Source organism: Ambystoma mexicanum, chromosome 6p (assembly GCF_040938575.1).
Source record: "Ambystoma mexicanum isolate Mex_15411 chromosome 6p, UKY_AmexF1_1, whole genome shotgun sequence".
Classification (NCBI taxonomy): domain Eukaryota; kingdom Metazoa; phylum Chordata; class Amphibia; order Caudata; family Ambystomatidae; genus Ambystoma; species Ambystoma mexicanum.
Genome location: NC_090935.1, coordinates 265,844,464 through 265,857,209, shown reverse-complemented (window position 1 = coordinate 265,857,209; position 12,746 = coordinate 265,844,464).

Genomic DNA, 12,746 nt, shown 5'->3' with positions numbered 1-12,746 from the left:
ATTCATAACTTTGACTTTGTGACTGACAGATTCAATTTTTGGTGGTACTAAGCCTCGATATTCCTTGCTGATCTATCACTCCAACCGTACTCCACTACTCCTGCACAACTGCAGAACTTGACACTGCACTTACCGCACTTGACGAACGCCAACTCAGTTTACATGGTCATGTAGTACTTGTCATTGCCATTTGTATTATAGGTAGATATGTGTTATACCCTTTGCAGCAATCTAGTACTCTGAGCCTGGGTGAGGGGCACGGTCAGGCTAGGGCATAAAATTGTCTCGGACACCAATGACAAGTGGCCCAAAGTTGCAAATGGCAATTAATTCCTTTTGTCACAGACTGTTTGAATAGTACCCAAGGAGGAGTTTTCAGATAAAATGTGATCCAAATTGGTCAAAATTACCAGCTGTATAATGAATTAACTCACCAAACTAGCCCACCTTGGCCAAAGAAATGGCCTGCTTTGACAACACAAAAACTGCCCCAGACCAGCATTTTGCGCTTTTGGTTCAGGCATTGCCCTATTGCCCTAAAGGTCAGTCTGAGCCTGGGGAGGAGCCCCCCACATATTCTTTTCACACTTATTGATAAAAGCAAACTAACAGCTCCTTGCCACTCTCCTTGTGTTTTGTTGCTAGATACAAACTGCGCTGCCCATGATCACATTATCTAATGTCATACATAGTAGGCTCTTTAGGGGTTAATTGTGGCTGAGCATGAGCAGGTTAGTTGGGCAAAACTCGAAAACATAACATTTCCATGAGTTCATCCCCATCAAATGTTATGGTTTTTAATCTAGTTTCGACATATGAGGTTCTACTGGGTTTGAATATGTGTCTATATAAAGACAGGCAAGTAGAAACAGTAGACACTCTATGGTTGGCATCTATGGGGACAAGAGCAGCTCAGTTAAAGTAGAATTAAGGCTACGATACAGACTAGTCAGAGTTAAAGAATTAGGACCTGCATATATTCAGGCACTCAGGGGGAATAGGAACTGTGGTTACTCTCAACTTCCCCATGGCACCACCTCTGGGGAAGGATCGTTTCTGGCTGAACCTTGGTAAGCCACTTATTCCAGTTTGAGAGGGGTCCTTGCGGCGTACTCACAAGGCCATATTCATGACAGTTGTCACTGTCTTTTCTGTTCTGCTGACTGTACTTTTAGGGAGTAATATGTTCCCTCTAAGCTGTGCGAATGTGTGCTTCCCCTACCATACTAGCAAGCATGACCTTAAAACCCAAATACAGAATACATCCTCAAGAGGTTAAAACTAATATGGAAAAAGTGGTTCCATGAACAGAAGATCTAACAGGGATATGTCAGCACACATTAACCAAACAACCTTCCCCCCTTAACTATTATTCTGATACTTGACTCTAGCACACTTATTGTACCTTATGACTCTAGCTTCCAGCCCAGGTAATGTTTAGATGTTCCCAGACAATGTTGACTCGTCCTACCTTGACCCTGCGAAAGGTTACCAGACCTGTACATACATTCACTTGTTTGTTGTAATATGAATAACGTTCAAGCACCAGCATTTTTGTTACTCATGTTGACCTTAGCAAAAGCATCACCCACAATATGTGACCCATTTGTCAGCTCAAATATAGGAGAGTGACTGTAAGTCAGTAGGCTACTAAGATGTGAAACCTCATTGCATGTTTCCTCGGCAGGAGTGCGGTGGGAAGAGCACAGAAGCATACCCATTGGGGTGAGGAACAAATCAGCAACTTCAGCAGTACACTATAGTGAGGAAAAGGTGTTTGTCTTCTAAAGGATAAGAACATCTAGTAACAGTCTAAGGAAACTGAACCTTATGCTCCATGCTCCATGGTCAGCAGCTGAAACTGTTTCTATATAATCATGTGCTGTGTTTAGTGCCCCTAGCATTGCCATGCATCTTGTTTAACTGGTAGCAGTGAATTGCAGAAGAGGGGTCCCTACTTACAGAAGAAGGAACTCGACTTGTCATACGTCTGAGTAATGCTGCAATTAATTTAAAAGGCAACTATGTGATTTTCTTCAATAAGGATCCATAAGAAACCTCAGTAAGGCGGCTCTTGTTGAATTTTGTCTAGGCTGTGGTGAGGAAGAGTGGGTAAAACTATAGGCTGGATTATGTGCCCTATCATTTCAATTTCTATGTCAGGGTTACAAGCAGGGTTCTGACAAGAGTGTACTCCCTATTTTGAATCAAATTATTTTTCAGCAAGTACAAAAGTAATTAACTTTGACAAAACTGATAATTTATGCTTATTAAAAGATATTTGTTTCCCTTATAATTCATCTTGAGATCAGGCAGTAATATTATTACAGTTCCTACCTATGCGACTATTCTACTGGTCACTGATTTGTAAATATCAATGGAGATGTGTGGGTAGAATCAAGGGGAAGGCTCTTATATGTTCATTATTTCCCATTTCTGTTTGGCACATTTTCCTGTTTTTAGGGAGTAAATATGGGTGGTATGTATGTCTTTTAGCTTTAGTTCTGGCCTTGGGTAAGTGTCACAGCTCTGCTCCCAGGACAATGTAATGTGGATTGAAAACAGAGGCACAGGAACTGATCATCATATTCTATGGTGAAGTTATTCTGATACAATTATCACCCTTACGGAAATTATGAGAGGCATGTTCTCCTGGCTTTTAATTTCTTCATTAAAAGGACAGTTTTCTTGCCCTTTTACCATCGCCAAATATTTAGGCAATATGACCAGAGAACGGGAGCATTACTGTTTAGGTAATGCCCTTGTGGCCATAGTTAGAAGGCCGGGCAAAGCAACAGCTTTAACGGAGCCCGGCCATTAGTGCCCCCCCTCCAAGGTACCAGGGTACAAATTGCACATTTTCTCGAGTCAAGAAAAAAAAGAAAGCAAAAAATGGCCGCCGCGGTTTGGGAGAAGGGACTGCACATAATCCCTTCTCCATTTCCATGGCGGCCATTGAAAGTTATGTAAAAAAAAATAAACAAACGAAATGGCCACCATGGAAAGGGAGAAGGGACAACACATAGTCCCTTCTCCCTTTCCATGGTGGCCAGTGACGAAGGAACCCGGAGCTGCAGTGGTGATTGCGAGCCTTATTGTTCTGGAGAGGCCTGGGTGAAAGCCAATGAGCTTCCTTTTTTTAAGCTCATTGTCCCTCGCCGGGTACTAATGTTTCTTATAACAATTATTTGCCAGCCACATCAGTTATAAGTGATATATGTTTTTTACAATACAGATTAATGTTTTTTCCAATGTCATAAAATACTTTCTGCATTGTCTCTGAGCAGTGTAGACAAATGAATAGCCACAACAAAAACTATTTTACTATCAGTCAACGCTTTTTTGTGCATACTCATTTTTCTCTGTGAAGGAGTACATGTGCTAGGTAGTTTGGCAGATCTTGAAGTCTTAGACTCGTTGATGAGCACTCTTTATAATCACATATCCATTTTATTGTTAGCTTATATCTTTTGAAAAGGTGCTCTAAAATACACCTTTTACAGGATTTGTAAAGAATTGCGGTGGTTGCAAAGGGGACATTGCCTTTGAAACTCTCTTTGCCCAGGATAACTCACTAACTAGGCATGCTCACAAAGTCTTTTACCTTGTTAGTCAGTTATGCACATGCAAATTAATGTGTGCACGAAAGCCAACCATCTCTGCACTTAGAGAAAGTAATTAGAGGGAACATTGCTCAGAACAGCTCAGTAAATCAGTACTACACCCAGGAAATACACCAACTAGCAGCCTTGGCACTATCCAGAAGAAAATAACACCACATAAAGAAAACATACATCTCCCAGAATTTCCCTGGGTGAAACAGCCATAAATAACCCTGAATAGTCTTATTTAAAAAAATATTTTGTGTTTTAAAGCAGCAAACTTATTAAAGAACTTGGAAAGGGACCGCAGGAAAACCCTGGGCTACAAACATTTCACTACAGCAGATCACGAGCAGTGGGACAGGAGCACAAGAACTGGAACTGCCAAGAGCCTACAGGGTAACTGGGGAGACATTGAAACTTCTCTCAACCTTTGTTTGCACAGAAGCTCACCAACATGTGGCGAGAATCCCATATCAGAACACGCAGCCTGAGCATATTGTTATGAAGTGACTTCCAGACTTTCTTGGTTACATCTTAGGTTTATTACAGGACTTAAAGACACAGTTACAGGAAGGATAAATACATGAGAGTATGGACTACATCAGCACTGGCCCCATCACCCAGGCAGGGGAGCTCTAACTGCCTCAGTATGGAACCTTCAGATAAACATTCCACCATCCACACAGTGACATTCCATCTGACATCACAGGCTCACAGCAAGACAGCATTACACAGACAGCCACTACATAACACATATGGCTTCCCGTGCAAGAATGGAGCCTGAAAAAGGGACGAGGCTAGAAGCTTTCCTGAAGACTTTCAGAGGAAGTCCCTAACCCCAGGGGAGTAGTTCAGATAGTAATTAGCCCAGAGGAGCAGCTGATATAGAGAGTTATTTGGAACCATGACAAACTCCACAATAGGAAAGGTAATGCTCTAAAATGCCATCCGTTTCAGAAGTGGATGAAATGTGTATGGTGGAGGTTGGAGGGCATGATGGTGGTCTAAGAGACCAGGGGGGACTACCATGCGTTTGAGGGAAAACTTGAAGAGGAGATTTCAGCCACTTTTGGAAAAAAGTGAGTTAAGTTGTTAGATTTGAGAGAATGATACCGTCAGAGGTGCAGAGATGAGAGTGAGTAGGAGAGTATAGAGAGCATGTATATGTAGGGAGAGAATATCAGAGGGAGGAAATAGCAAATGTAGGTGGAGTTTTAGACAGAGAGTTAGAAAGAGGGTGGAGTTAAAGAGTATGCAAGAGGCGGTGGGAGCAAGAATGTGTGTGCAAGAAAGAGATAGGGAAGTGAGCAACAGAAGCTCAGCAGAGAGTAGAGGCAGGTATAGCAGTGGGAAGGAGGTGAGTTGCAAAGAAGGAAGAACAGGAGGGAGTTGGTGAGCAAATACACGAGGGGAGTAATAGGGAGAAAGTAGCAAGACCACAGGACAGAGTGTGGTTAGCGAGAGATAAAGGCACAAGCATTTCCTCTGCTGTCCTCCCACAGACAATGGTTATCTTGGCTGTGTTCAATGGTTTCAGATCGGGAAATTACTGCAGAGGCTAGTCATTTCCCTTGTACTGGGAGTGTGGTATTAGTGGCAGTAGTGGAACAGGTGTCACTGGGATTGTTCTATTTTCAAATGGAAGAAGACAACAATACACCAGTTTCTTATCCGGGAAGTTGCAAATGAGACCTCACCCTCTCATGTGCCACAATTTGGTGAAGGATCCTTACCTTCTGTTTTGCCATATTGCCCCATGAAAAATGCACAGAATTCAAATCTGTAGCATGGGTTTAAAATTGTGTTACAGGTGACATGTTCAGAGCCAATTATGTCTGCGTTGATCGTGACATGTAATTGTAAACGCTGATTTGCTTTACATTATCTAGGTTATTTATGAAAAATAAAAAGGTTCAGGAACAGATACTCATTTTGTAAATGTGTTTATAACTGTTTTGCAAATGCATAGGAATCTGACTAAGCCGTGCTTCCTAGTGGCAGCACTGGATGTGTGAAAGCTAAAAAATAGAAATAATCTATGGTTCCAGTTTTGGGAAATCATGCACTTCTTTTTATTCACTTTTATGTAATAATCATTGCTTAACCCATTGCATTTTCCCATGCCATTATCATTAAAAATTACAAAACATGTACTGCATGACTTAAAACTGCATATGTATTATAAATATAGTTGTACACATGGTTGGAAACTTACACACTTAAAGTAGCCTACACTTTTTTATTTTATATACTGTACATATATACATCTAAAAATGAGTAATGATTGTGTATTGTAATGTCGAACTCCTTATGTCCTCTCATCCTTCAGTTCCAGCAGCTCCATTCATTGCACCCTCTTCCTCTTCCCCCGTTACTACCATGCCAGCATGCCATTGCCTCTCTCCCTCCGGCTCCTCAGTTGTGTTCTCTGTATGTAATACAAAGTGTTCCCACAAACACAAAATACACTTTAAGGACAAGATACAATTAAATCAACTTGTTGTTATACGCCGGCCTCTCTTCTACACATCAACCCTCTCCAAATAGCAAAAAATAAATGTTCAGCAATAATGAACAGATTATTTCTGATACGTGTAATTATTAATTACTTGTGTTTGACATGAATAATAAAGGAAGGTACAGTAGCCCAAAGGATGCATCCCATTTATTTCAAGTTAGAAGGATGCACTAAGACTGACTCCAGGGTAGCCAAAAAAGAAAAACAGAAGTTAGACATTGTATACTGATTTGCTTGTTTATTGATTACAGAGCATTACATGCTTGTCTTTATCAATTGTTTGACCTGGAAGAAATGTGGGAAGTAATTTCAACAATCAGTGATTTGTGGATGTATTACTGTGCACCAACGTCGTTGGTTGCATGGGTCTAGACTTTAGTGGAATCATTTCTTCGGTTAGATCTACTTATGGAGGGGATAAAACACATCACCTCCAGAGAACCATTTGTTACACCTATATCAACAAAGTTAAAGTTAAATACCAGCAAACCCAAACATGTGGACATTTAATTGTGCTTGCGACAAACGTTGAAACCTTGTGCTGTTTGCAAATGCTTGTTGTTTATGTCATCGAATGTGACTTCTTAAACACTAAATTCAAATGCAATATATGTTTTGTACACATGTTTTGCTTTTTCACATCTACTGTTGCCTTAGCATAACCTTGCAGCCAAAACAATGCCACCGACAGGAGAGAAAAGTGGAAGTGTGATGAAAAGCTGCATATGTACTTGCCATGGCAACTGGAGATGTTATTGCCATGGACTGACTGCACTACAGATTGTCTTTTTGTATCTGTTCTGTTCTTCCCCCCTCACCATGCTTTTTTTCCGCCAGTATGTCGCATTACAGAAACAACTAAATGAAATAGAAAGGACGATTTACACAATGTAAGGAGTTAGAGTCACAGTCAGACCCTCATACTAAGTCTAGTCATTCGCCTTTCATCAGTCCATCTACTTCAATGTAGAGCTGCTCCTTCATCCTAGTAATTCATCCTTGGCCACTCCCTTCATCATAGTCATAGTCCTTCTCTTTCATCTATATCCTGCATCCTAATCAATCTCATGTATCTTGTTCCTTCATTGTATTTTGCCACATTTTTCCTAGTGCTTTTCCTGTGTCCTTGTCTTGCTCCTTCATCCAAGTCCTTCTGCATTGTAACCCTTGTTGCTACTCCTTCCTTTATTCCTTTCTGTTGTCCTAATTCTTCTGTCATCTTTTGCCTTCATCTATTGCATTCCCATTGGTTCTATTATTTGTCCATTATACTTGTATGTTTCTTGTACTTTTTTTCTTGCCTTTATACTAGTCTTTCACTTGTATCCTACTCCTCCTTTATCCAAGTCCTTCATTCTCCTTCTCCATTGCCCTATTCCATCGTCTTCATCCTAATCCTTAGCTACAGTTGTTCGACTTCCTCCTTTTCCTTCCTCTTCCGCATTCTACTTCACCCTATTCATTCATCTTCATTCCACTCCTTCACTGCATAGTCCTTTACTCTAGTTCTTCTGCATCATTCTAATGCATGGTTCAATTCCTTTGTCCTAGTCCCGCAGCCCTGTTCATTTTCCTTCTTCTCTTCATCAGAATAATTCTACTACATCCTAACCCTTAATCCTATTCCTTAGTCCTAATCCTTCGCCTTCCTCCTACTTCACCTACAACCTGTCCCTCTTATTTGTCCACATTCTTCATTCTATCCCTTCACCTTCATCCCAGACTTTAATTTCAGTACTAGTCCTCTTCTTCTTAGTCCTATGCTTCTGTGTTATTCCTTTGACCTAGTCATTCCCCTCCTTCCTTGTAATCCTTCATTCTAGTACTTCAAATGTTTTGTCATTTGTGTTCTTCCCCTCCATACTATTACTATTCTTTCTCCTTAGTACCCCATTGCAAACCTTCATCCTAGTCATTCCCTTTCTCCATATCCTTCACTCTCATCTCATCATTTATCTATATTTTAAACCCTTTTCCTTAGTCTTTCACCCACATACTTTGTCCCAATCATTAAACATAGTCATGTCTCATTGACCCATACTCACTGGGTCTCATTACATGTTCAGTGGTAGCCTTGCCGGTAAAACCGGCAGGTTGACACCGAACTTGTGAATTTTTCTGGCGCCCGGTAATGGGCAATTACCGGGTTATTATGGCCCGCCGGACCCAGTATTTGGCCATTCCCGGACACCGGTAAAAAATGCTCCCCATTCCCATTTAAGCCCCATAGGGCTCAATGGGAATGGGGAGGCCAGATGCACCGGCACCATTCAGAATGGTGCCGGTGCATCCGACATGCTCTGCTCACGGGTGCCAGTCCGCCTGCCAGCTCCGTCCTGGCGGGTGAAAAGGCACCCGCGAGCAGAACTCGTAGTTTGCTGGTCCGGTAACTATGGTACCGGCAAGCTTACCGGTACCGTAGATACTGGACTGGCAAGCTTGTATAGAGGTCCACTGTCCCGGTTTTATTGTTCACCTTAGTCCTTCTCCTTAGTCATTCTCCATCAGCCTAGTACTTCCTCTTCATCTTAGTCTTTTTTCCTATTTGTATATTTTGTATGTCTACGGTGGCTTTATATAGCATGAATTAAGCTAACGATCAATTTAGTGCTGTGCAATGTTTGTTGAGGATTACTGGCTGTGGACCTGAGAGGTCCTGGCCCACAGCTGTGGCTTTCCCCAGGGAAGAATGGCAGATGACCATAGGTGTTCCCTCGGCCCTCTCAGAGCTGCAAGTGTGATGTGGCCGATCTAATTGTGACCAGGATAGTGTTCCAGTAGGGTGCTGTGTAGCAAGATTATGGTTCTTTTATGTTTGTTTTCTTTTTGCGTCAGTGTGACTAAAATATCAGAATGATTAGAATCCTGGAGATGCACGTGCCTCCAGATCCAGTAAGTCTGTGGCAAGATAGGCAGGTGCCAAGGATTCAGTTGCCTTGTGAAACAGGAAGTGCATCGTGCTGCTATATATAGCCAGAGCATTTCTCTTATGATGGGGGTGATGTGCTCACATTTCTTTGATCTTGTAATCAGTAATGCAGTGCCATGTTAAGTGCCCTTTGACAGTGAAGTGGTGTGACTGAGATACTGGTAAAGAGGGCGTTCTCTCCGGTGAGCTTTTGTAGACAGGATTGGTGTGCCACCAATGATCTCTGCCTTAATGCGAGTAAGACTGAGATCCTACTCATCGGCACACCCACTCCCTCCTTCCCTGCAGCTCTCTGGCCGGCTTCTCTTGGCCCTCTTCCTGCTCCTACCTGCAAGGCAAAAAACCTCGGGGTCTTCTTCGACTCCACACTCTCCTTCTCTCCTCACATTTCTGACGTTTCTAAGAAGTCACACTACCAGCTGCACCTCCTCAGAGGTATCCTTCCTTTCCTCTCCTTCCCCCTGAAGCTCACTGTCTCCAGAGCCCTGGTTCTCTCAAAGCTGGACTACTGTAACAGCCTCTATCTAAATCTGCCTACCTCTACTCTCCGCACTCTGCAACTCATCCAGAACAGGGCTGCGAGACTTGTCCTTGGCCTCAAGCCCAGGGACCGTATCTCTCCAGGACTGAAATCCCTACACTGGCTCCCTGTGGCTGCGAGGATTAAGTTCAAAACCCTCTGCATTGTCCACAAGGCCTTCTGGGGCCTGGGGCCAAATTACCTTCAACTCTCCCTTCCTAAATATCTTCCTTCTCAAGCACTTTGCTCTTCCGCCTCCAACTCCCTCAGGGTCAGCCGCTTCTCCAAGCAACGAGTTGGGGGGAGATCTCTTCCGCAGCAGGGGCCTCCCTCTAGAACAGCCTTCCTGCCTCCCTGAAACTTGAGGAGAACCATCTCCGGTTCCGGAAGCACCTCAAAACCTTCCTCTTTGCTTCAGCTTTCTCTCTCCCTCTCCCCCGCTAAATCACTGAAACTGTACTGAATCAGCAACTGGGCCACTCACCAATCTCGGTCCTTGGCCCAGCCACTCTCCCCTGCCCTGCCTTCCTGGCATCCCCTGCACTGCGGGACTGTCTCTGTATCCCTACAGCCCCGCTTCCCAGGACTTGTCTGCACTTATCTTGCACTTGCCACCAGCTGGCCCTTATTATTTATCTTGTTCATTACTAACCCTGTACTGCACTTTCCCTCTCCCTTTCCCCCTTGCACTTTTCCCGTCCCCCCCTACCCGTGCACTTGCGCGATCTGAATGACACCTGGCCTAGTAGGATCGTTGTCTGTCTCCCCTTGTTCCCCCCTCCCTGCCTCGTCGCGCCTTGAAACACTTGTGTATAGGCGCGTTACAAATGCCATATCATATCATATCATATCATACAACATCACAGGGAGGTCGATTCTGGACAGAAACATGTATTTTGGTTAATGTCTATTTTAATATCATTAAGTTTTATTTTTCTACCTTTTGGGAGGACATTTCGGAAATTGTATTGTACTGTATTGGTTGGTTGGTTGAACACGGTGCAGAATTTATTACAGTGGGTGACTTCAAATGTGAGTGTCTGGATCCAGTGTGGTATGAACAACAGCCGAGGGTGCAAACTAACTTGGCCTAAATAGGGCGTGAACTTTTAATCCACCAAGAATTGGCATCGTGGGATTTACATATTTTAAATGGAAACATTGAGGGTGATCGGCCTCCAAATTATTCCTCGTACAATGTTTTTGGGAAATCTACCATTGGTTACATTTTTTTCTCTAGGAAATTCTACTTAAATGGTGTTAAGCTGTTTGTATGCGAAACTGATGTCAGTGATCACAAATGAATGCTACTAAAATTTGCCCACAAGATTAGGACTGGAAATAGGCTTGAAACCACACTGTTAGGTGAAGTCAGAGAAAACAGCAGTTAACTGATCTGGCATGCAACGTTGTGTAATTAGTTTAATGCCCAAATAGAAAAATGTTGGGTAATGGTGAAGTTGAACTTGTTAACTTCTTGTACTATGCATCAAGACCCTAAGAAGGGTTTGAATGCAGAAACACATGTACATTTATTTGATGGACAGATACAAGTCAAGAAGAAAGAACAATGTTACAATTTTAAGGCGTTGATCCACTTAAATATGGAAGATCGTTTAGCTAAGCGTCATAAGTTAAAGCAGGATTTTAAAAACTAGTTACGTAGTCTCAAGGCACTTATGAACCAGAGAGACTCAGAAAGTATGTTGAGCCCTATTTCATCAAAAGATCCCAACCTTTTCCAGCACCTAATCAAGTTTGTGGGTTTCCAATTTGCTTCTCAGGCTATTACAATTGATGAAGATATTTGTATTAAGCATTTTTCCACTTTATATTATGGAATGGTATCTGATATAATGAAATAATGTGACTGATGACTGGTGTTTGAAATTAGACATGGATGACATTCTACACATAATAACGAAGTGTAATCCCTCGAGCCCTCCTGTTCCAGGCCGTTTATCTAGCTGCACATTTAATTATAAACCCTCAATTTGGGTGGCCTTCCTGTTTAAGTTATTTAATAATATTGTGGGCCTGCATCGTTTACTAGATTCACAGGAAGATGCTCATCTAGTGCTTATCTATAGAAAAAGGGGACAGGGGCAATACAGTAAACTACCGACCCATTACCCTGATTGTTAAGATGAATTTCTGTACTCTGACCTGGTGGGCAGAGGTTTGGAAGGCCAGCCTAGTTTCTTGGAACAGGGTAATCTTCTGGACAAGCAAGTCCAATCAAGGTAGCATTGGCGGCGGTCAAGACTAAGTCCCAGGAGGGGTGAGAGTGATCGAAAGCCCACAATGATCACACACAGTAAACAACACTACAAATTACTCGCAGTCAGGTGTATATGTCAAAAATACATATGCATTTATTAAAGTCCTTTTAAAAGAAACACAAAGCTAATATCAGCAGTGATAACTAAACCAACACAACACTACTATTAAACATATATACAGTTACCAATGGCCTAAAGGAATAGTGCACACTAAGGGTCCACAACCTGTAAAGAAAGGGAGCATACAGTGCGAATATCATTTAGGCAATGCTTCACAATTCAAACCCTAACTAAGAGGTAGTCCATTCCCTAAGATGAGAGGAGCCTTTTGCTCAAAAGTACTTTCGGTGCTGATGCACACAATCGTGCGGTTGGGCCAAAACGGGGTCTCTTGCAGGGGCTGTAGCAGCTCAGGAAAGTGGGTGAGGCAGTGAAGAGAAAGTTCCCACTATTCAAAGACGGTCTCCACAAGAGGTCATAACAGGATCCAAGAGTTGGGAATATCTCCGTAGCACAGGCTACCTTGATAAAGGAGAGTGGCCCTCAGGGGACACTTGTGCGTAAAAATATATTGATGCACCACGGGCATCCGGTAAGGGTTGCAACTACTCACCGACCCTCAGTGCACTCCAGACCAAACTTCGGCAGTCAAGTCCACTTCGGTCGCAGGTTCGAATCCTGCATTTGTGCGGTTCTGCGGCTTTACAGTGGCGATTTCTCTGCTCTTGAAGAAGGAATCGGGCCAATTCCACTGCAGAGGGTCTGAGGGCACAGGAGGGCACAGCAGCAAGGCACCCATGAAGTTCGTCACCACAGCAGGGGGACAAGGTTACCGCGTATGCTTGGGTTCAGGAGTGCTCTCCTAATTCCAGACTTGGGAATGCTAGGTGTA